General features: G+C 41.3%; 1 pseudogene; it reads right to left on the bottom strand.

The window, feature by feature from the left end:
* Nucleotides 1–20,749: 20,749 nt before the first annotated feature.
* Nucleotides 20,750–20,866, bottom strand: LOC128697593 (5S ribosomal RNA; annotated as a pseudogene).
* Nucleotides 20,867–25,099: the final 4,233 nt, after the last annotated feature.

Raw genomic sequence — 25,099 nt, 5'->3', positions numbered from 1 at the left:
GACAATTACCTGCTGATGATACTTCTCCACCTTCACCTTCTCGTTCTTCTCAGAAACGATCGACACGTCCTTCACTACCTTTCCACGCTCAGTTTCAGACTGAACAGTGGACTAAATTCTTCACTTTACGACCAACTTCCTCTACTGCCTATCTTTCTGACCATAGTATTGGCAAGGCACTCCTACGCCATGTTGGTAAAGATATTTCTTTTCATGCTCTTAAGAGCGGTACGCGCATCATTACCGTACAGAATGCTACCCAGGCTCGTGAGCTCTCTCGTCTTTCCCATATAGATACTGTTCCTGTCACCCTTGAAAAACATCATTCCCTCAATTCTTGTAGTGGTACCGTTATTCTGCCCCATACCATAGTTCAACAAAATTTCCAGACATGTGGCACCGACATTCTAGAACAGCTGGAACTCCAAGATCTCCCAATCCTCAAGGTAGACACTTACGTTCTTCCTGCCCGTGGGCGGAGACGATACCCTAGCAATGTGGCTCGTTTAACTTTTGACAGCCGAGAACTCCCATCCTCCGTTTATATAGCAGGACATCGGTTACAAGTTCGAAAGGTGATCCCTACACCACAACAGTGTAGAAATTGCTGGCGATTTGGCCATCCAGCGAAATATTGCAGATCTATCGCCGAATGCCCAGTCTGTGGTGCCGATGACCATTCTAATACGTCTTGCAATCGATCTCCCTCTTGCCTTAACTGTCATGAGGCTCACCCTTCGTACTCTCGCCGTTGTCAGGTCTATTTAAACGAGCGGGAAATCCGTTACCTCAAAGAGACAGAAGGTCTCCCTTATGCCATGGCAGTTTCTCATCTCCGCCTCCAAGGGAGACTCCCACGTGTTTCTTATTCCCGTGTTTCAAAACGTCCCCCCACTTCTGGTATCCCATCTTCTACACCCACCTCTGTGGTTACCTCTCCCATAATCACTCCTGTATCTAATCCTTTTGCTGTCCTCGGCTCAGACGTCCCTACTTCAACGCCTCAGTCTAATCTCGCTTCTTCGAGTTCTCTCTTACAAGCCTCAGTATCGACGAGACCTCGTACGACACCTCTTCCCAATCGTCCCTCTACTTCTCAAAAGTCAAAAAAAGGTCCGGTAACACCTCCTACCCATCTTCCACCTCCTCATTTTACCCTCCCTGTCTCTGTCCCTAGTTCTTCCCCTCTCACTGGCTCAGTTACAAGTGCAGAGGTTCACCCTCCTCCTCGTAATGTACCTTCCTCCCCTGTTCCCTCCCAAGTTTCTTCCTCTTCTGCCACCTCCCAGGTTCCTGTCTCTTCTGTCCCCTGCCACGCTTCTCCAGTTCCCTCCACCCTTTCGCCCCCCCCTACCTTGGTACAGTCCAATACAGTTCCAATCTTTACTCATCCTCCCCCTACCATTCCCAATATTGTCTCCCATACGACATCTCTGAATTCCGAAACACTTGAAGCAATCTCTGAATATATTGCAGAGACCAAACCATCAATGGACACTGATCCACCTTCCGCTCTTTCTCTCTCCTCTGCTCCATCTGCGCAACTCCTTTCTTCACAGCGCACCGTTCCTTCGCTGCTTGAACATTTTCCACTGCCTCCGCATGTGGACTTTTCTAACCCTTCTAGTCCGTAGGAACCCTTACCTGCGGATTTCAAGTATCTTTATCATTGCCAATCATGGCCTTTTTACAGTGGAATATACGCGGCCTCAGGGGTAATCGGGGTGAGCTTCAGATGTTACTCTCCCAGTTTGCCCCTGTTGGTGTTTGCTTACAGGAACCAAAATTACACTCTGCTGTTATTTCTCACATCTCAGGCTATAATTTATTGTATTCTTCAGATCCTTTTCCTGATGGGACCTTTAATGAAAGTGCCCTTCTTCTCCGCACTGATATTCCGTACCATCAGCTATTTATTCATACTTCGCTGCATTACACAGCAGCCCGTATCCACTTACATAGGTGGTATACGCTCTGTTCTTTATATCTCTCTCCTTCTCGGGCATTATCTATTCCGGATTTTGCCTTCCTTGTTTCGTCATTACCGCCACCGATTCTGTTACTTGGTGATTTTAATGCCCACCATTTCCTCTGGGGAGGGTCTCACTGTGATTCCCGTGGAATTCAGTTAGAGGCTTTTCTTGCCACCCACCCCCTCCATGTTTTAAATACAGGTACTCACACCCATTTTGATCCTCGGACTCATACTCTCTCTTGCATCGATCTCTCAGTTTGCTCTTCCTCCGCCGCATTAGACTTTACTTGGTCTGTTCTCCCGGACTTACATGACAGTGATCATTTCCCAATCATTCTTACTTCCCCTTCATATTCGCCACCTCTTCGCACCCCACGCTGGCAATTTAATCGGGCAAATTGGAACCTTTACTCACACCTGACTGTTTTTAAAGAGGTTCCTTCTTCGTCCTCCATCGATGAGCTTTTACACCTCTTCTCGTCCTCCGTTTTCACCGCAGCTTCTCATTCTATACCCCAAACTTCGGGCAGGCATTCTCAGAAATGCGTGCCTTGGTGGTCTCCTGCTTGTGCTCGTGCAGTACGTTTGAAACGCGCTGCATGGGGCAGGTACCGGTACAATAGAACCACAGAGCGACTCCTTGATTTTAAACAGAAGCGTGCGATCGCTCGCCGTGTCATCCGTGACGCTAAACGCACTTGCTGGCGAGATTATGTCTCCACCATCACCTCTGCTTCCTCTATGAGTGCAGTCTGGAAAAAAGTACGAAAACTGAGTGGTAAATATTCTCCTGACCCGGCTCCTGTTCTGCGGGTTGCCGGTGTTGATATAGCAAACCCACTAGATGTTGCCAATGAAATTGGCAATCATCTGGTCCGTATTTCTCAGGGACTCCATCTATGCCCCTCATTTCTTTCCTCAAAGTCTGCCAGAGAGTTAGCACCCTTGGACTTTTCTTCTCTCAGAGAAGAACAGTATAATGTGCCTTTTACACTTCAAGAACTGGAGGCAACACTCTCAGCTTGTCGATCATCGGCAGCTGGGCCCGACGACATTCATATTCGTATGCTACAACATTTACATCAGTCAGCCCTTGCAGTCCTATTACGCCTTTACAATCTTATTTGGTCACAAGGAGTTCTTCCACAGCTGTGGAAATCCGCCATTGTTCTCCCTTTCCGCAAACCAGGCACTACGGGACATGAAACCTCCCACTATCGTCCCATTGCTCTTACCAGTGCAGTTTGCAAAGTAATGGAACGTCTAGTAAATAGACGTTTAGTGTGGTATTTAGAGACACACAACAGTCTCTCCACTCGTCAATATGGCTTTCGTAAGGGACGTTCTACCATAGACCCCTTACTGCGCTTGGATACGTATGTTCGTAATGCCTTTGCGAATAACCACTCAGTTATTGCCATATTTTTTGACCTTGAGAAGGCATATGACACAACTTGGAGGTATAATATTTTAGCCCAAGCCCACTCCTTAGGCCTTCGAGGCAATCTACCATCCTTCCTTAAGAACTTTTTAACTGACAGGCATTTCCGTGTTCGGGTTAATAATGTGCTCTCCCCGGACTTTGTCCAAGCTGAAGGTGTCCCCCAGGGATGTGTTCTGAGCACAACACTTTTTCTCCTTGCTATTAATGATTTGGCCTCTAGTCTTCCATCAAATATTTGGTCATCACTCTATGTTGATGACTTCGCTATTGCCTGTGCAGGCGCTGACTGTCACCTCCTTACAGTTTCTCTCCAGCATGCAGTCGACCGTGTTTCCAATTGGGCCACCACACATGGGTTTAAATTTTCCAGCACTAAAACCCACCAAATCACTTTCACTAGACGCTCTGTCATCTCTGATCATCCTTTGTACCTCTATGGCTCACGTATCCCTGAACGTGATACAGTCAAGTTTCTGGGCCTCCTCTTTGATCGTAGGTTATCCTGGAAACCTCACATTACCTCTCTGAAGGCAACTTGTCACAGCCGGCTGAACCTTCTTAAAACCCTTGCTCATCTTTCGTGGGGAGCTGATCGTCGAACCCTCCTTCACCTACATTCCACCCTTATTTTATCGAAACTTGATTATGGTGACCAGATCTATTCAGCGGCATCTCCTGCTACTCTCTCTAGCCTTAACCCCATTCATCACCAAGGATTACGTTTATGCCTTGGTGCTTTTCGCTCTTCCCCTGTCGAAAGCCTCTATGCAGAAGCGAACGTTCCATCCTTATCCGATCGCCGTGATGCCCATTGCCTGCGCTACTATGTACGCTCTCATGATCTCCGCAATCCTTCCATTTATAGAATGGTCACTGATATTAGTAGACATTCTTTATTTGTTCGCCGCCCCTGCTTACTCCGTCCCTTCTCTCTTCGCCTTCATTCGCTCTTGTCTTCTCTTCAACTACCACCTTTCTATGTACATGTAGCATCTCACTTTTCCCTACCCCCCTGGGAAGTTCCAGCTGTTCGAGTCTGTTCTTTCTCCCTCCCTTGCTCGAAAGCCCAACTGTCTACGGTCGCTTCCCGCTCTCTTTTTCTTGACCACTTTCACTCTCATTCTCATGCCATTGCTGTGTACACAGATGGCTCTAAGTCTTCTGACGGCGTAGGATTCGCAGCAGTGTTTCCGGACAGCGTCGTACAAGGGCATTTACTATCTTCAGCTAGTATTTTTACTGCTGAATTATATGCCATCCTTACAGCACTTATCCGTATTGCATCTATGCCTGTGTCATCATTTGTGGTTGTCTCAGACTCCCTTAGTGCTTTACAGGCTATACAAAAATTTGATACACCTCACCCCTTAGTCCTCCGTATCCAACTTTGGCTACGCCGCATCTTTACTAAGCATAAAGATATTGTTTTTTGTTGGGTCCCTGGTCATGTTGACGTACAGGGCAATGAACAGGCAGACACTGCTGCGCGGTCAGCAGTACATGACCTACCAGTTTCTTATAGAGGTATTCCATGTACGGACTATTTTGCTGTAATATCTTCCCACCTTCACACCCGTTGGCAACAACGTTGGTCTACTATGCTCGGCAACAAACTTCAGTCTATTAAACCGAGTATAGGTTACTGGCCGTCTTCTTATCACCAGTGTCGAGGTTGGGAGACTACTCTCTCCCGTCTTCGCATTGGCCATACTCGTCTTACTCATGGATATCTCATGGAGAGGCGTCTTGCTCCTCTCTGTGAGAATTGCCAAGCTCCATTATCAGTCAGCCACATTCTGTTGGACTGCCCACTTTATCAACGAGCACGCAGAATTTACCTCTGTCGTCGTCTTCGCCCCGCTGCTCTCTCTTTACCTTCCCTTCTCGCTGATGGACCCACCTTTCATCCGGACTCTCTCATTGACTTTTTGACAACGACTGACTTACTTCACAAATTCTGATACTTTCAGCCCTTTCTACTTGTATCTCTTGCTACCCTCTACCCCCGTACTATCCCCTGCCCCGCTGTTTTCTGTAACCTGCTGATCATCCCCCCTCCCTTCTGCCATCCAATTCCCTTGCTTCCTTCCCTACCCTGCAGCGCTGTATAGCCCTTGTGGCTTAGCGCTTCTTTTTGATTATAATAATAATAATGTGCCCCCTCCCCCCCCGTCAGAAGAAATGATGAGCATTAAAATCACCTAATAACGGAATAGGTGGTGGTAAAGAAGAAACAAGAAACTACAAAAATAATTGTGGCTATATTGACATTTATCAAAGAGACAAAGCCCTTCAGATTCTCATCCTCCACAACCCTCTACAAACAACTTCTATGCATGTTAGTTCTAAGGTTACACACAGACACACTTTATGAACCTCCCTAGCCCATAGCCATCACCTGCTCTCTAATACTACTGCACTTATGGTAACTAATAATGGCAATATTGTAATGGAATATCAGAAGACACAGGGAGAATTGAGAGAGCTTCAAATGTTGATTTCCCAGTTTTCCTCTCTATGTATTTGTTTACAAGAACCCATACTGTGTAGCACAGTCAGAATTCTATCTTTGACTATGTACTTTTATGGCCAGTCATCCTTTTTTCCAGTGAGACATACAACAACAGTGCATTTTTTTGTATGCAGTTGATATAGTGGGAGTAAAGATAACATATGTAGGTTTTACCTAGCTATATTTTGAACACTTCATTCAACTTCCTGGAGGTAGTATGTATGCCTCGGATCATGACACTGAGTTTTGGAAGGACAGTGTTCTGTTCTGGGGACCCTTATTTTTCCTGACAAGTTTGTCATCTAATTCTTTCAGGAACTTTTAGTGCACTTTTCCCAGTAAAATTGCATGACACTTGTAACATAATAAATATATAGATGCTGCACCTTTTTTCACACCCTGCCTTGATCAGGTTTTGAGACCCACAGGGAAAGTTGACACACTAAGATATATTGTGTACTTATGAGAAGCCAATGTTATCATTAGTGAAGCATTTCTCCACTTGAATTAGAGTCTACATTAAAAAATTAATTTGTATTTAAGCAATCAGTCCTGTATAATTTGCAAGTAAATTGTTATCCCGGGGTGTAACATAATTGACTAGAGATGGCATCTGTTGTGAATTACATATGACCAAATAATAACTTGCTTGTAATAAAGTTGGTAGAATTACTGACAATATGTAAAGTAAAAGGACACAAGTGCAACTAATGTGACATTTTATTGTGGCAACGTTTCGCTCTCCAGGAGCTTTATCAAGCCATTACAAACAATACATGGACACAGAGGGTATATATAGGCTCAGAGTGAGGTGCAATACTAGTGGTAGTAGTAGTAGTAGTGACAAAAGTTGTAGTACTACAACTTTTGTCACTACTACTACTACCACTAGTATTGCACCTCACTCTGAGCCTATATATACCCTCTGTGTCCATGTATTGTTTGTAATGGCTTGATAAAGCTCCTGGAGAGTGAAACGTTGCCACAATAAAATGTCACATCAGTTGCACTTGTGTCCTTTTACTTTACAATAACTTGCTTCTCTATAGTGGTAGGTTTTGAGTTAGTTTCAGTTAGTTGTAGGTGGTCACATGTCTGCAACAGTCACCTATTTTATTCAGCACTGAGTAACCAAAACTAGTTCAACATTTTTAGCAAATATAACAGCATTATAAATAATGCAAACTTTGTAGTGGCGTCTTACTGCCACTATAGGAAGGTCAGGACATTTAATGTTAAATATTGTAGTGATTTTCTCACCAACACCCTGATGCTTATGTATTCCTGCCCATAATCAATTCATGTGTTACCCAAGCTAAAAAGGGATCTCCATGTTTCAATAGTCTTTTGGCTGTCTGGTCTGCCTTCTCTACTGCTCCATTCTTCAGAGGATAACGAGGAGTTGGAAGTCATATACTATAGAGAAACTCACATTCCCTAGCAAAGTCTTAAATAATCATGAAGAAAATTGAGAATCATTACCAGAGTATCCTCTCATGGGAGGTTTTTGATATCAGTGAGGGGTTCTTGATCCAAGGAATTAGATCAGAACTCCCCTTCCTTGGAATTAACTTGATTGCCTCCTGTTCTCCCAGGCTTGGAGCACTAAACCCCCATGAATGTAATAATATAATAATTGTCAGAATAATTTTACCAGAATATCTCATCTTTTAAACATATTCCCTAGTTTTCTATAGTTAGTAAAACTTGTAATATATATCTTCTAAGTAAACAAGTTCACCCCACCTGGTTAGATAATCAGCCTCAATTTTTTTCTTCATGGATAACAGAAACCCACAGTATCTTAAACCATGGTTTTTGAAGTAGAGAATCAAGTTTTAAAAACTCAGCATGCTACTATGTACTGTTTGACAAAATGAGCATTGTTCTACCCATGGCTGCATACACTCACCATACTAATTGTTGGATTTCATGCTGACATTTCTGAAGGCAAATACTTTTTATCATGAATCCTGGAGAGCATTTCTTTACACTGTGACTTCACAATAACTTTCCAGTTTCTATACAACAATAACCGAGTCTGTAACATTCAAGAAGATTTTTGCTGCTGAGCATAATGGTAGACCAGATATTATCACCCTTAACAATAGTGCCTCCTGGCTGTCTTTGCAGGGTGCAAATTATCACCTTATTGAAGTTAGGATCCTCTGTGTTAGCTTTGTCTTTTAGAGCTGATTATAACAGGAAAAGCAGTTAAGTTTAAAAACTCCAATCTTTTCTACTTGTAGCAACATTTGAGCAGTTTTTCTCAATATTATTATCCTCTTCTTTGTTCAGAGTCTGAGAAAAGCTTCAATTATCACAATACATTTCCCAAGAACATAGCAGTCACAGAATTTGGTTAAACTCAATAACAAATCCTGCCACCTAACGGGCTGATAACAGTTCTTTATTGTTCATCAGTGGATATAATGTCTAATGATCTATTAGAAGTTTAAACACAATAGCAATAATAACCTGTTGTGGTTTCTCAGACATTAAAACAGAAGCTAAATTACTGATCCCTTTATACAAGGGTAAAAAACAAAAAACTACTGCTAACATTATTGTGGGCAATTAAAGATCAAAATAGAACCAGAGTATTAGCAAGATGCTTCTTAATTGTATTGTCTTGTTTGTCTTAACTGCCAAGATATTCTATTAGTAAATCTTGGTGGAGCTTTCACAAAAGTGATTACAACAAGACCTGGGTATGAGGCCAAAATCTTGTAAGATAATTAACCTGCCTGACAGTCACCTTGATTCATTAACATTAGGTGCTGCTGCAAGGGTATGCATTGTATTGACCACTATTTTTCCAAACCTTGTTTTGTTCCTTCTGGACTATTTATATAGTATGTCCTTAAAAAATATTTGTCTCTGGCCAAACATTCATTTGTCCTTATTTTAATTTTAACTCAGGAGTTGGAGCTTATTCCTCACAAATACAGGTAAGCACATTTATGGAAATAAATACACACACTCTTAGATGACTAAGACACACATACAACAGTTGGGTATCTTTATTGTTAAAACGTTTCACCTGCACACTAGGGTTCTTCAGTCAGATATGGAAGAGGAATAAATTTGGAGACAGCAGGAGTAGTGGTGAGGCAAAGATGATCTGGTCAGTCCCTTCAGGCTGAGAGACTGACCACCTCAAAAACTACTTCAAGGTTGAGGGACTGATCACATCGTCTTTACCTCACCACTACTCCTGTTGTCTCCAAATTTATTCTTCTTTGTATCTGACCGAAGGTGAAATATTTCAACAATAAAAATTCCCAACTATTGCATGTGTCTTACTCATCTATTTGTCAGTACTGTGTACCATTTTCATAATTGCACACACTAGTTAGGGAAATATATATACACACACACACACACACACACACACACACACACACACACACACACACACACACACACACACACACACACACACACACACACACACACACACACACACACACACAGGAGGGTCAGGGGAGACATGATAACGACATACAAAATACTGCACGGAATAGACAAGGTGGACAAAGACAGGATGTTCCAGAGATGGGACACAGACACAAGAGGTCACAATTGGAAGTTGAAGACTCAGATGAATCAAAGGGATGTTAGGAAGTATTTCTTCAGTCATAGAGTAGTCAAGCCGTGGAATAGCCTAGAAAGTGAAGTAGTGGAGGCGGGAACCATACATAGTTTTAAGGCGAGGTATGATAAAGCTCATGGAGCAGGGAGAGAGAGGACCTAGTAGCAATCAGTGAAGAGGTGGGGCCAGGAGCTATGAATCGACCCCTGCAACCACAAATAGGTGAGTACACACACACACACACATGATAACGACATACAAGATACTGCGGGGAATAGACAAGGTGGACAGAAATAGGATGTTCCAGAGAGGGGACACAGGGACAAGGGGTCACAACTGGAAGCTGAAGACTCAGACGAGTCACAGGGACGTTAGGAAGTATTTCTTCAGTCATAGAGTTGTCAGCAAGTGGAATAGCCTAGCAAGTGAAGTAGTGGAGGCAGGAACCATACATAGTTTTAAGAAGAGGTATGACAAAGCTCAGGAAGCAGAGAGAGAGAGGACCCAGTAGCGATCAGTGAAGAGGCGGGGCCAGGAGCTGAGTCTCGACCCCTGCAACCACAATTAGGTGAGTACACACACACACACACACACACACACACACACACACACACACACACACACACACACACACACACACACACACACACACACACACACACACACACATACATACATATACATACATCTATATACAGGAGTAGGAGCTGAAACTCAACCAACATACATACCTATTACACACAATTAAAAACACTAGCTGTTAACTTATACGGTACAGTTCTAAGTATCTTTCAGAAATTTTAACTAGTTCAGGTATCTTTGTGTCGGTGCTCTCTAATATTCATGACTTGTAATGAAATTCAAATGTTTCATGATTAATTAAGTCATTATGATACTACTACTACTACTACAGAATTTTACACAAATAACCCGCACATAAAAGAGAGAAGCTTACGACGACGTTTCGGTCCGACTTGGACCATTGACTTTGACAATGGTCCAAGTCAATGGTCCAAGTCGGACCGAAACGTCGTCGTAAGCTTCTCTCTTTTATGTGCGGGTTATTTGTGTATCGTTCCAGTCACGGTATTGTGCCTTTTTGTTATTTATTTAACTACAGAATTTTGTTTTTGGCATTTGTATTATTATCTTCAAAGCTTATTTCATGGTATAGAATGTTCACATAAGGCTTTGTCAAATAACAGACTTCTTTACACAGTTTGTCATCTGTAATTTTACTTGGATAATGCAAGTTAGGAAATACTCAGAATTTGTTTCACTAGTGTTTCTTGAGTAATGATGTAGAACTTATGTCAGTATTAAATTTATAATTGTAAATAATCTCAGTAGGGCAATTAAATCATCTCTCATCTCGTAGGATTTAAGGAGATGATAACATACCAATGTTTCTCATGTGTGTAAAAAGTTATTATTTTTCACTATGAAATAGGAAGGGCTACCATTTCCTGGTGTATATTTACTTGGTATCTTCATTGTAAATTTCAGTAATGTTACATGTATATTTTTGACATGTATGAGACATAAATACAGCACCAGTGTGATAATATGGACCAGAATTTTTTAGATTAAAAATGTGTTATACTATTATGAAAATGGTGCAATATGCACTCGGATAATTACCCAATGTTAATGTCTTCCTTCCAAGAAAGCTTTATATGAAAACATTGATCAGTTTCTTTGAAATTTGTTTTTTAGGAGATTACAAATAAAGACTTAACAGCAACAGTGTTATAAAATATTTTAATGAAATAACTCTGTGGCAAATTTACTATCTGTGATATTATTTCTCACTCATGCCATCTATTTTTGTTGGAATACAGTATCTTAAATTTTTGTGGGAAATGTTTAATCCAAAAACTGAATTACCTGAAATAAGATACAATGTATTGTAATTAAAGTTCCCTCTGTAAATTCAATCCACTCCTGAAATGTATTATATACATGTTACCTAAAATATGATTTTAAAGATGTATGAATGATAGATTACATTATGATAGAAAAATCACTACTATATTAAGAAAAATAAAGGACTAGTGTCATTGCGTAATATCACATGACCTTTTGAACTTAAGAGGCCACAGGATGTGGTAAACCTGTACTGGCTCTTTGTCTTTCTTAATAGTTTTTCTATCATTTATTTTCACATTTTTAAGAAATTACCAAGATCATATTATGTTTTGTATAAGAGATATTAATACACTAGTGTTTGCATGCTAAACGTATTGAGAATATTTTTTACTTTAAATCTCATTTAAAGGACTTGGTAATATAGACACAATGTAGTTATCTAAGGATCCACTTATTGTATGGAGTAAACCAGGCAGACTGTTCTATGCTTGATTATAGACATATCCTATAACAGACTCCTCATGCCTTCAGCTGTTTTATTGGTTTGTGGATCTGTTATCCAAATGTGGATAACGCAGACATGACTTATTATATAAGGCATATTTAATAAATTAGCTGAAGACTTATTGCATCTACGTATTGATATTGCCTGCTTTTTCATCTTTCCTTTCTGACTTTGCAGTCAAGGCAGTCACTCTTAACTACTATATCAATTATCTTTGACAAATTTTTCTTTGTCATATTTTATAGACTAGACACACAAATTTGTCTAAGTTGGATATTTTTATGTATTTTCGTACATTACAACAAACTTTTTGCCATTCTCACTGAAGGAAGGTGGACAGAACAAACAAAACCAGCTGTTGAAGTTCTTGGCTGTGGCCATCAAAGATAAATATTTAAATAAGTGTTACCTTAAAATGGTACTAAAAAATTACTCTTGTTAAAATTTGATAACAGAAAAAACTGCTGATCCAAGTGTAATACATTTGAAGTAAATTTAGGTGCTGATAATAATTTTATTAATTGTGAAAGTAAAATTTATATTTGATGGCATATCCAAAGGCTAATATTACACATTTTGAATTAATTTATTCAGAAGCTGGTCACAGTTTAATTATGATTAAGGAAAACAAAATAATGAGTAATATACAGTACTGTACCTAACATGCTGGCTGTACTTGTGTATATCGGTACATAAACTAACAAGAATTAGCTGTGTTTTCTTTCACCTGTAATTAAGACATTTATCATTGCTATAAAGCTCTGTTAAGTATATAATTATCTAGTCTCCCAATAGTCACTGTGGAATAAATGTTCAGGTAAATTTATACTTTACAATCCTTTGCTGCCTAGCATTTTGGAAAAATATAAAAATGAAAATTTTTTGTTCTCTAAATCTGATATTGAGCAACTAGATCACAATGTTAATTAAGATTCAGAAAGTGTATGATGAAGTACTGGTTTGGCAATTGAGTTGTGGATGAGTGGAACAAACTCCCTGATAGTGTCACTGAGGCAAGAACTTTGGGTGGCTTTAAATATAGGTTGGATGGGTACGTAAGTGGGTGGGAATAGACCTGCCTAGCATGAGCTAGTAGGCCTGCTTCAGTGTTCCTTCTTTCATGTATGAAATGTAAGCCAGTATAACGAAGCCCAACCTAAAATAACCTAATGTAATTTATTCTGCTAACGGTAGATTGCTCCTTAAAAGTAATGCCTTGCATAATAAAAATCTTTTTATAATGTAGTCTATACAGTATGTCAATTACCCTAATTGTATATGTACAGTATACATACATACTGTACACCACTTTATAGAAGTAAAATTTGTTTATCTGTTTATGCTGTATGAGCTCTAACAATGACAGTGACAATGTTTATTTCCTTGTAAAGCTTACAATGCGTGTTTTACATGTTATAAAGTATTAATTACAAAGAAAGCTACTAGCATGCCTAGGTATTTCAGGCAGACTAATACTAATTCTTATTCTATATTGATATAGGTTATGAAGCAGTACATTTGAACATACATTATTAGATACGTACCTGCAAGTCCCTCCCAAGAAGCTCATTGCTAGTAATCCCTTCCTTAAATCACTTGTTAAAGCAACTGCTCAAGAAGAAATTTCTTGCCTGGCTGGTAGTAATAAGTTATCACAAGTTATATACACTGATGGATCTAAACAGGAGTCTTCTGGCAGGGCTGCATCTGCTCTTGTTGCCATCTCCCTAGTTAAGAACGATAATAAATTTGTTGAGTTAGGCATAAGAATTAACAACTGGGTGTCTACACTGCAAACTGAATTGTTTGCAATCCTAATGGTGCTACAGCTAACCTATGACACTGAGCTTGACTCTATCATCATGACTGATTCTATGTCATCATTGAAGGCTCTTGACTCATATAATGACTCCAACAACATGCTCATTGGAGAAGCCAGGTATAGATACTTAAAAATCAGGGACAAAGGAATTAATGTACAATTGCTATGGATCCCATCACACTGGATCACTCCTTCATGATAAAGTTGCTATGTTAGCCAAGAAGAGTACCCAGAAGGAGAAGGTAGAATATAACTTTGGTATATCTGTGTCTAGCATTAGGAATAATATATTAGGAGAGAAGTAAATAATGAAAATGATTGTTATAGGAATGCACTTAGAAGCCTGAGTAGATCTATAACCCACTATGATAACATGAACATAGATAAGTATGTTTATAGAGCAACTTGCAATGTGAACAGACTCACTGATGTTGTAATGGCCAGGCTTAGGCTTGGTTACAAGTACTTCTGGCAGTTTGGGAGACACACAGATGATGATCAAACTAAATGCAAATTATGTGATCAGGCATATGGTCACTGTCTTGAACACTATGTGCTTAATTGTCCACTTATTATGGAATACAGAGATAGTATAATAACCTATGTGGTATGTCAAGATATCTTGTTAATGAAAATAGGATACCAGATATACTAAGCAAATTTCCTAAATTTGCTTGTAACAGATAAGTGAACTGTAGATATATAGCTAAAAAAAAACCATATGTACACCTGTTAACCCTTTTGAGGCCTAGTTCCTAGGCCTTTTATGTATCCATATGCTCTTGTGCTACCGTCCACAGGATGGATATGGGGTGCGCAATAAACTAGCCACTTTGGTGGCAAAATCTAAAATCTAGAGAGGGATGCGTGATGTCACCATGATTGTTTAACATACATGTATTTGTAGATGGGGTTGTAAAGGAAATAATTGTTAGAGTGTTGCAAGAAGTGTCTACCTGGAGGCTATTCTGGGGATCAAAGCCCCCACGGTCCAGTCCATGACCAGGCCTACTGGTGGATCTGGGCCTGATCAACTAGACTGTTACTGCTGGCAGCACATAGTCCAACGAACAAACCACAGCCCAGTGATCCGGCACTGACTTTAGATATCTGTCCAGCTCCCTCTTGAAGACAACCAGGGGTCTATTGGTAATTCCCCTTATGGCTGGTGGGAGGCTGTTGAAAAGTTTTGGGCCCCAGACACTTAGTGTGGGATTAAAATATGCAGAATCTAATACAAAATGGGAGCTGTCACAGTTACTTTTTGCTGATGATACTGTGCTTTTGTGAGATTCTGAAGAATCTCGCAAAGGTTTGTGGACGAATTTGGGAGGATGTGTAAAGGAAAGAAGTTGAAAGTGAACATGGATAAGAGCAAGGTAATGAGGGTAACAAATTAGGCGATGATAGATTGGAGAGAGGGATTAGGTTAGTAAGGTTCATCAGGAAAAAGGACAAGTGTTTCCTGATGTGGGTCTTAGTCAGATGATGACCTGCTGTTGGAGCTTCTGGTCATCTGACCAAGGCCTTCAACTGGCTTACCAATCCACCCCTTTGAAAATTATGGTCATAGTTACAACCATTAGCTACTAGGAGGAAGGGAGTTTGGAGGAAGTGAATGTGTTCAGATACTTGACAGTGAACCTGTTGGCTGATGGGCATATGAAAGATAAGGTGAGCCATAGAATTGATGAAGGGAAGAAAGTGGACGGTGTATTTAGGTAGCTGTAGGGAGAGAGAATGTTAGCCATGGAGGTAAAGAGAGGATTGTATGAGAGTAAAGAGAGAACTGTATGAGAGTAAAGAGAGGACTGTATGAGAGTATAGTAGTAGCAACTTTTATATATGGGTGTGAAGTTTAGTTTAATATCATTATTTTGCACCCCAGACCCATGGTGTGGGTAGTAGACAAAAGATCACAGAGGTACATAATGGCTCCAGGAACTGGACCCCAAAGTTTTGATAGATGAACAAGTTACAAAGTTAGTGAACTCCAGGTAGATCTGGTCACAATCATGACAAGTTACAAAGGTAATGAATTATCTACACTTATATACATGGTTACAATCGTGAACAAATTACAAAGTAATGAGACATTCACATGTCCACACCCAGTCACAGTAATGAGTTATAAGAACAAATATTAATTGGGTCTCTCACACAAGCGCATGCACGCACACACACACACACACACACAAACTGGTGCTGCATACTCCAGGCCCATACTGGAGTATGCAGCACCAGTCTGAAACCCAAACCTGGTCAAGCACGTCAAGAAGTTAAGAGACAGTACAAAGGTTTGCAACAAGGCTAGTTCCAGAGCTCAAGGGAATGTTCTACGAAGAAAGGTTGAGGGAAATTGGACTGACTACACTGGAAGACAGAAGGGTCAGGGGAGACATAATAACGACATACAAGATACTGCAGGGAATAGATAAGGTGGACAGACAGGATGTTCCACAGAGGGGACACAGAAACAAGAGGTTACAATTGGAAGCTGAAGACTCAGACGAGTCAAAGGGATGTTATGAAGTACAGTGGACCCTCGACCAATGATGGCATCGTATAACGTTAAATCCGACTAGCGATACATTTTAATGCAAAAATTTTGCCTCGACTAGTGCTAAAAAACTCGACCAATGCGATTCGTTTCGTTCGAGACTCGTCCACGTGTGGCCTGCGCAGTGTTTACAAGCCAGCCACCGCGGCCGCATCCAAATATACAATCGGAACATTTCATATTATCACAGCATTTTTAGTGATTGCACCTGCAAAATAAGTCACCATGGGCCCCAAGAAAGCTTCTAGTGCCATCCCTGTGATAAAAAGGGTGAGAATTAGTATGGAAATTAAGAAAGATTCTGAAGGGTTTGGGGCTAACCCTGAGATGCCTATGCCAGTTGTGGAATCCATTGTGCCTACTTCAAAGATTAAGGAAATGTGTGCAAAGTGGGTTGAACTGCAAACCTTTATGGATGAAAATCACCCTAACACAGCTATTGCAAGCCGTGCTGGTGACTATTACAATGGCAATGTTGTGGCCCATTTTAGACAAATCGTAAAGGAACGGGAGGTACAGAGCTCTATGGACAGATATGGTGTGCGATTGAGGTCCAGTGACTCTCAAGCTGGTCCTAGTGGGATTAAAAGAAGAAGGGAAGTAATCCCGGAAAAGGACTTGACACCTCAAGTCCCAATGGAAGGGGATTCCCCTTCTAAACACTAACACCTACACTCTCCCCTCCTCCCATATCATCAATCATCACCAGATCTTCAATAAAGGCAGGTGTCATGTAATTGTACATGTCTTCTTCAGTTTGTGTATTAAAATTAATATTTCATGTGGTAAAATTTTTTTTTTCAATACTTTGGGGTGTAAGGAACGGATTAATTTGATTTCCATTATTTCTTATAGGGAAAATTAACTCGACTAACGATAATTTCGACTAACGATGAGCTCTCAGGAACGGATTAATATCGTTGGTCGAGGGTCCACTGTATTTCTTAAGTCATAGAGTCGTCAGGAAGTGGAATATCCTAGCAAGTGGCGTAGTGGAGGCAGGAACAATACATAGCTTTAAGATGAGGTATGACAAAGCTCAGGAAGCAGAGAGAGGACCTAGTAGTGATCATTGAAGAGGCAGGGCCAGGCGCCGAGTCTCGACCCCTGCAACCACAATTAGGTGAGTACACACACACACACACCTGCAACTACAACTGGGTGAGTACACACACACACACACACACAGGGAGAATGACCTAGTAGCGACCAGTGAAGAGGCGGGGCCAGGGGCTTGGACTCGACCCCTGCAACCTCAGCTAGGTGAGTACAACTAAGTGAGTACAGTATGCAAAGTCATGGAGAAGATTATCAGAAGAAGAGTGGTGGAACACCAAGAAAGGAATGATCTCATCAACAGCAGCCTACATGGTTTCAGAGACGGGAAATCCTGTGTCACAAACCTACTGGAGTTCTATGACAAGGTGACAGCAGTAAGACAAGAAAAAGAGGGGTGGGTGGATTGCATTTTCTTGGACTGCAAGAAGGCATTTGACACAGTTCCACACGAGAGATTAGTGCAAAAACTGGAAGACCAAGCAGGGATAACAGGGAAGGCACTACAATGGATCAGGGAGTACTTGTCAGGAAGACAGCAGCAAGTCATGGTATGTGGCGAGGTGTCAGAGTGGGCACCTGTGACCAGCGGGGTCCCACAGGGGTCAGTCCTAGGACCAGTGCTGTTTCTGGTATTTGCGAACGACGTGACGGAAGGAACAGACTCCGAAGTGTCCCTGTTTGCAGTTGATGTGAAGTTGATGAGAAGAATTCATTTGATCGAAGACCAGGCAGAACTACAAAGGGATCTGGACAGGCTGCAGACCTGGTCCAGCAATTGGCTCCTGGAGTTCAACCCCACCAAGTGCAAAGTCATGAAGATTGGGGAAGGGCAAAGACTGCAGACAGAGTACAGTCTAGGGGACCAGAGACTACAAACCTCACTCAAGGAAAAAAATCTTGGGGTGAGTATAACACCAGGCATATCTCCTGAAGTGCACATCAACCAAATAACTGCTTCAGCATATGGGCACCTAGCAAACCTCAGAACAGCATTCCGACATCTTAATAAGGAATCGTTCAGGACCCTGTACACCGTGTACGTTAGGCCCATGTTGGAGTATGTGGCACCAGTTTGGAACCCATACCTAGCCAAGCATGTAAAGAAACTAGAGAAAGTGCAAAGGTTTGCAACAAGACTAGTCCCAGAACTAAGAGGTATGTCCTACAAGGAGAGGTTAAGGGAAATCAACCTGACGACACTGGAGGACAGGAGAGATAGGGGGGACATGATAACAACATACAAAATACTGAGAGGAATTGACAAGGTGGACAAAGACAGGATGTTCCAGAGATGAGACACAGCAACAAGGGGAAACAGTTGGAAGTTGAAGACACAGATGAATCACAGGGATGTTAGGAAGTATTTCTTCAGCCACAGAGTAGTCAGCAAGTGGAATAGTTTGGAAAGCGATGTAGTGGAGGCAGGATCCATACATAGCTTTAAGCAGAGGTATGATAAAGCTCATGGTTCAGGGAGAGTGACCTAGTAGCGACCAGTGAAGAGGCGGGGCCAGGAGCTAGGACTCGACCCCTTCAACCTCAACTAGGTGAGTACACAAACACACACACACAATCCCGGTAGCTCTGGGACTAGTCTTGTTGCAAACCTTTGCACTTTCTCTACCTTCTTGACGTGCTTGACCACGTGTGGATTCATAACTGGTGCTGCATACTCCAGTATGGGCCTGACGTAAGTGATGTAGAGTCTTGAACGATTCCCTACTGGGGTATGTGTGCGTACTCACCTAATTGTGTGCTGGTGTGTGTGTGTGTGTACTCACCTAATTGTAAGTACTTTTTTGTGTGTGTACTCACCTAATTGTAGTTACAGTCTCGACCCCTGCAACCACAATTAGATGAGTACACACACAAGCGCACAATTAGGTGAGTACACACATACACACACACCTCAGTAAGGAATCGTTCAAGACTCTGTACACCACTTATGTCAGGCCCATACTGGAGTATGCAGCACCAGTTTGGAATCCACACCTGGTCAAGCACGTCAAGAAGTTAAAGAAAGTGCAAAGGTTTGCAACAAGACTAGTCCCAGAGCTACAGGGATTGTCCTACGAAGAAAGGTTAAGGGAAATTGGTCTGAAGACACTGGAGGACAGGAGGGTTAGGGGAGACATAATAACGACATACAAAACACTGCGCGGAATAAACTAGGTGGACAGAGACAGGATGTTCCAGAGATGGGACACAGAAACAATGGGTCACAATTGGAAGTTTAAGACTCAGATGAGTCAAAGGGATGTTAGGAAGTATTTCTTCAGTCACAGAGTTGTCAGGAAGTGGAATAGCCTGGGTAATGATGTAGTGGAGACAGGATCCATACATATCTGGAGTTTACCTGGAGAGAGTTCCAGGGGTCAACACCCCCACGGCCCGGTCTGTGACCAGGCCTCCTGGTGGATCAGAGCCTGATCAACCAGGCTGTTGCTGCTGGCTGCATGCAATCCAACGTACGAGCCACAGCCTGGCTGGTCAGGTACCGACTTTAGGTGCTTGTCCAGTGCCTGCTTGAAGACAGCCAGGGGTCTATTGGTAATCCCCCTTATGTATGCTGGGAGGCAGTTGAACAGTCTCGGGCCCTTGACATTTATTGTATTGTCTCTTAACGTGCTAGTGACACCCCTGCTTTTCATTGGGGGGATGTTGCATCGTCTGCCGAGTCTTTTGCTTTCGTGAGTGATTTTCGTGTGCAAGTTCGGTACTAGTTCCTCTAGAATTTTCCAGGTGTATATAATCATGTATCTCTTCCGCCTGCGTTCCAGGGAGTACAAGTTCAGGAACTTCTTCGTCTGCCGAGTCTTTTGCTTTCGGCAGACAATGCAACATCCCCCCAATGAAAAGCAGGGGTGTCACTAGCACGTTAAGAGACAATACAACAAGTGTCAGGGGCCCGAGACTGTTCAACTGCCTCCTAGCATACATAAAGGGGATTACCAATAGACTCCTGACAGTCTTCAAGCAGGCACTGGACAAGCACCTAAAGTCGGTACCTGTCCAGCCGGGCTGTGGCTCGTATGTTGGATTGCGTGCAATAAGCAGTTCTGTACAAATAAGTGACTCCCGCTCACGGAGCGGGAAAAGTGACTGAGTAGTGGCCAGTTGAAGAGGCGAGGCCAGCTGTGAATCGACCACCGCAACCACAACTAGGTGAGTACACACACACACACACACACACACACACACACACGTGGCAATGCTTTGTTTGCAGTGAGCAAAGTCAGGGTATTTTTCCAGAATGGTTTGTAATATACCACTGTGTAAGTAAGTTTATTCAGGTATACACAGATACAGTTACATAGAATTATCATGCATAGCAGCATATGTGTAAAGTTTCTATTATAACCGAAAAGTCAGAGTGGCTTGTTTCCATTAGGGTCCTTTTAAGATTTATGCCAACAGCATTTGGTGTTCCCAGGTGGTCACCCATCCAAGTACTAACCAAACCCAACGTTGCTTAACTTCGCTGCTCGACGAGAAGCGGTGTGTTAAACGTGGTATGGCTTTAGCATTTCTGGAACATTTCTGAGTGAGTTGTCTCTGAATTCATTAATTTTATCGCACTCCATTACATAATGACGCAGGATGTGACAATGGTCCATTTGGCAAAGTTTACATTTCGTTTGGTCTGCATCTGGTGGTGGAGCATGAGTTGTGAATATTTTGAGCAAGGAGGAGGCTGGAGGCAGTGTGGATGTGTCTGAGGGCAATGTATGGTGTAAATATTATGCAGAGAATTTGTAGTTTGGAGATTAGGAAGCGATGTGGAGTTGCTAAGTGTTCTCCATAGGGCTGAGGAGGGGTTGTTGAGGAGGGTTGGTAATTTAGAGATGGTGGAACAAAATAGGATGACTTGGAGGGTGCATAAACCTGTGGTGGAGGGTAGGTGGGGTAGAGGTCATCCTAGGAATGGGTGGAGAGAGAGGGTAAAAGAGGTTTTATGTGCAATGGGCTTGGATATACAGCAGGTACGTGTGAGTGTAATTCAATACAAAATAATAGTTAAAATATAAATTAAAAGGTTATTAAAGTATCATGTTAGCTAGTCGTTGCTGGTTGCGAAGGTGACCCTGTAACTGTTCAAACTTCAGGGCCCCCAAGAATGTAAGTCCATCACTGGGCAAGACATTGATACTGTGAAACATGGTGAAAGTGTTTCTCTTTTTGGTTACCTTGCCTCGGTGGGAGACGGCCAGTGTATTAAAAAAATGCTAGTACAGTATATCTCAAAATAACAATTAGTGCTGGGGTATTATAAAGCATACAAGTCTTTTATAAAATAAAAGAAAGTTATAGTTACTGACAATTACTTGGCATGACTAAAACATTAGTTCACATTTTTCAGTACTGTACGTACAATCTATGTACATCATGGAGGAACTATTTCTGGTGCAAATTCTTATTTGTGAATATATTAACAAAAATATATTTTGCTAGGTAACATTTAATTAATGTTAGGAAGTTAAGTTACATCATATTTGTATAGGTTACGTAACTTAGCCTGAAAATTCCATCTATTTTTGGTTATATTTGACTGTTTGGGGGTTATCTTGGGTAATTTACACATGTTTTTATGTATGATAATTGTATTTGTGTGTACCTGTACCACTGTATGACCCTAGTGGGTTTAGCGCGTAGTTATGAGTGTTGTACTCACCTATTTGTGGCTGCAGGGGTCGATTCATAACTCCTGGCCCCGCCTCTTTACTGATCGCTACTGGGTCCTCTCTCTCCCTGCTCCATGAGCTTTATCATACCTCATTTTAAAACTGTGTATGGTTCCTGCCTCCACTACGTCACTTGCCAGACTACTCCACTTTCTGACAACTCTATGACTAATGAAATAATTCCTAACATCCTTTTGAATCATCTGAGTCCTCAATATCCTGTCTCTGTTCACCTTGTCAATTCCTCGCAGTATTTTGTACGTTGTTATCATGTCATCCCTAACCCTCCTGTCCTCCATTGTCGTCAGGTTAATTCCCCTTAACCTTTCTTCGTAAGACATTTCCCGTAGCTCTTGAACTAGTTTTGTTGCAAACCTTTGCACTTTCTCTAATTTCTTGACGTGCTTGTCTACCTATACCTAAATAAACTTATGGTTTGTTGGAATTTTTTTCAAAACCCAGATGGTTAGCCGCTCAGGATAATCCAAGAAAGTCAGTGTGTCATTGAGGACTGTCTACGCAAAATGCTTAGTTTGTACGTATTTGTCTTATTGATATCGTGGTCCTTCACTGGACCCATTATGTACCTTTGTAATCTTTTGACTACCGCCCACAGGATGGGTATGGGGTGCATAAAGATATTAAACTAAAGTGTGTGTGTGTGTGTGTGTGTGTGTGTGTGTGTGTGTGTGTGTGTGTGTGTGTGTGTGTGTGTGTGTGTGTGTGTGTGTGTGTGTGGTGTGTGTGACTCAACAATCAATATTTGCACCAATAACTCATTACAGTTGTGACCGGGTGTGGAAGTGTGAATTGCTCATTACTCTATAATTTGTTCATGATTGTAGCCATGTATAAACGTAATTAACCATTCTACAGAATTCATTACCTTTGTAACTTGTGAGCTCATTACCTTTGTACCTAGTTCAGCTATCAAAACTTTGGGGGCCCAGTCCCTGGACCCATTACGTACCTCTGTAATCTGTAAATACCTTTGTAACTTGTCATGATTGTGACCAGACTTACCTGGAGTTCATTACCTTTGTAAATTGTGTGTTCATTACCTTTGTAAATTGTGAGTTCATTACCTTTGTAAATTGTGAGTTCATTACCTCTGTAACTTGCTCAGCTATCAAAACTTTGGAGTCCAGTCCCTGGACCAATTATGTACCTCTGTAATCTTTTGACTACCGCCCACAGGATGGGTATGGGGTGCATAATAAACATATTAAACTAACTTCATTGTGATCTGTAAGCATTGGGTTTAGTCTGCCCAAAATGCCCCGCATGATAGTGCCTTTCTTTGTCCTTAACAAATCAAAATACAGGGTGGGGTCCAGTCCCTGTACCCATTATGTACCTTTGTAATATTTTGACTACCGCCCACAGGATGGGTATGGGGTGCATAATAAAGATATTAAACTAAACTAAACTATACAAAGAAATAAAATCTTCATCTTTATCATTCTTGTTCCCTCAAGATGCAAGTTTTTAGTTTAATATGTTTATTATGCACCCCATACCCATCCTGTGGGCGGTAGTCAAAAGATTACAGAGGTACATAATTGGTCCAGGGACTGGACTCCAAAGTTTTGATAGCTGAGCAAGTTACAGAGGTAATGAACTCACAATTTACAAGCCACAACAATTTACTAACACTCAGGTACCTACTTACTTCTAGGTGAACAGTAACAGTAGGTATAACACAACTAATTTTTCCACCCGTGCCGGGAATCGAACCCTGGACACTCAATGAGTGAGGCGAGTACGTTGTTAACCAAGCCACACAACACTTTAATATTAATAATAATATTTATTTCTTCAAGTACATATACAAGGTATCCAGGCCTAGCTGACTATTAACTATTACCGAAAATAATGTTTGGTGTCTCAAGAGGACCATTATCTCAAGAAGACCATTATCTCAAGAAGACCATTATCTCAAGAAGACCATTATCTCAAGAAGACCATTATCTCAAGAGGACCATTATCTCAAGAAGACCATTATCTCAAGAAGACCATTATCTCAAGAAGACCATTATCTCAAGAAGACCATTATCTCAAGAGGACCATTATCTCAAGAAGACCATTATCTCAAGAAGACCATTATCTCAAGAAGACCATTATCTCAAGAAGACCATTATCTCAAGAGGACCATTATCTCAAGAAGACCATTATCTCAAGAAGACCATTATCTCAAGAAGACCATTATCTCAAGAGGACCATTATCTCAAGAAGACCATTATCTCAAGAAGACCATTATCTCAAGAGGACCATTATCTCAAGAAGACCATTATCTCAAGAGGACCATTATCTCAAGAAGACCATTATCTCAAGAAGACCATTATCTCAAGAAGACCATTATCTCAAGAGGACCATTATCTCAAGAAGACCATTATCTCAAGAGGACCATTATCTCAAGAAGACCATTATCTCAAGAAGACCATTATCTCAAGAAGACCATTATCTCAAGAAGACCATTATCTCAAGAGGACCATTATCTCAAGAAGACCATTATCTCAAGAGGACCATTATCTCAAGAAGACCATTATCTCAAGAGGACCATTATCTCAAGAAGACCATTATCTCAAGAGGACCATTATCTCAAGAAGACCATTATCTCAAGAAGACCATTATCTCAAGAAGACCATTATCTCAAGAGGACCATTATCTCAAGAAGACCATTATCTCAAGAGGACCATTATCTCAAGAAGACCATTATCTCAAGAAGACCATTATCTCAAGAAGACCATTATCTCAAGAAGACCATTATCTCAAGAGGACCATTATCTCAAGAGGATCATTATCTCAAGAGGACCATTATCTCAAGAAGACCATTATCTCAAGAGGACCATTATCTCAAGAGGATCATTATCTCAAGAAGACCATTATCTCAAGAAGACCATTATCTCAAGAGGACCATTATCTCAAGAAGACCATTATCTCAAGAGGACCATTATCTCAAGAAGACCATTATCTCAAGAAGACCATTATCTCAAGAAGACCATTATCTCAAGAAGACCATTATCTCAAGAGGACCATTATCTCAAGAGGATCATTATCTCAAGAGGACCATTAT

This window comes from Cherax quadricarinatus, chromosome 44, assembly GCF_038502225.1.
Source record: "Cherax quadricarinatus isolate ZL_2023a chromosome 44, ASM3850222v1, whole genome shotgun sequence".
Taxonomy (NCBI): Eukaryota; Metazoa; Arthropoda; class Malacostraca; order Decapoda; family Parastacidae; genus Cherax; species Cherax quadricarinatus.
The sequence above is the reverse complement of the archived record's forward strand: the minus strand, read 5'-3'. Positions and strand labels throughout refer to the sequence as shown.